The sequence below is a fragment of the Laccaria bicolor genome, genomic scaffold (genome assembly GCF_000143565.1).
Source record: "Laccaria bicolor S238N-H82 LACBIscaffold_84 genomic scaffold, whole genome shotgun sequence".
Lineage (NCBI taxonomy): Eukaryota > Fungi > Basidiomycota > Agaricomycetes > Agaricales > Hydnangiaceae > Laccaria > Laccaria bicolor.
Window position 1 is genome coordinate 96,053 of NW_001889955.1, and position 1,143 is coordinate 97,195.

Below are 1,143 nucleotides of genomic sequence, written 5' to 3' on the forward strand. Positions count from 1 at the left end.
CAATCCAGGTACTCTTTCGTCTTTCCCCGTTCGTCATTACAACTACTAAGAGTAACTACCGGAGTAGAGCTGGGACTAGTGACTACCCCCTCAATGTTGAATGAGGGCGCGCTCTCTCGAGCTATCGCCAATGCCTTCTTCGAACGTGAATCCGTTCCTCTAGCATCCACAAGTGCCCGAACGGGACTTAACGGGACGTCGAGTACTGGATCAAAAGGTTCATCGACAGGCGGGGATCCTGGGATCCCGTACCCTGCCTCTTCCTGGAGACCGCTCCTCTGCAATTGGGACATTCTCGACTTATAATCGACGAGACGATCTGTCCAATGGTTAACTATCACACGACTTAATTCGTGGATATCGAACGCTTCCCATATTGGGTTGAACTCGGATTTAAGGACGAGTAAGATTTTCGAAGGGTCGTCACGAACGTTTTTATTAGTTCGAGACACATTCTCCGGCTTTGAAAACCGGTTTCTCCATCTTACGGCCGTATACTCCTTAAGCCAAGCATTCAGTAGCCTCTCGGGATAACCACGACTTAGATAGATGCTTCGAAGATCTTTCAAAGCGTCTATGTAATTTTCAGCATTGCTGCTAAGTGTGGCCATTCGAGACATCTCTCCTAGTAAAGTACCCTTCTTTATGTCTAGGGGATGGTGAGATGCAAATGGAATGCGTTCTAAATGGTTTCGTGCTTTGCGATATGGTTTCCATTGGATGCAGCCAGTCGCTGGCTCAATGTATACAAGCATATCTAGGAACGGCATCATGCGTTCCGACACTTCCCATGTAAGTTCGAGCGGCGGTTCACCTATATTTATAAGTGATTTCATCAACGTTAACGCTTCTTCCGCAGAATTGGCGTATACGATGGCGAAGCCGTCATCGATAAAGCGTTTATAAAACGGTACTTTAGGATGAGGTAGGACCTTTTCTTCATATTTTGCAGCGAAGAGGTTTGCTATGTCTGGGCTCGAAGCGACTCCCATAGCTAACCCTTCTTTCTGAAGATAGGTCTTAGGGTTAGGTTTTAGGTTAGGGTTAGGTTAGGGTTAGGGTTAGGGTTAGGGTTAGGTTAGGGTTAGGGTTAGGGTTAGGGTTAGGTTAGGGTTAGGTTAGGGTTAGGGTTAGGGTTAGGGT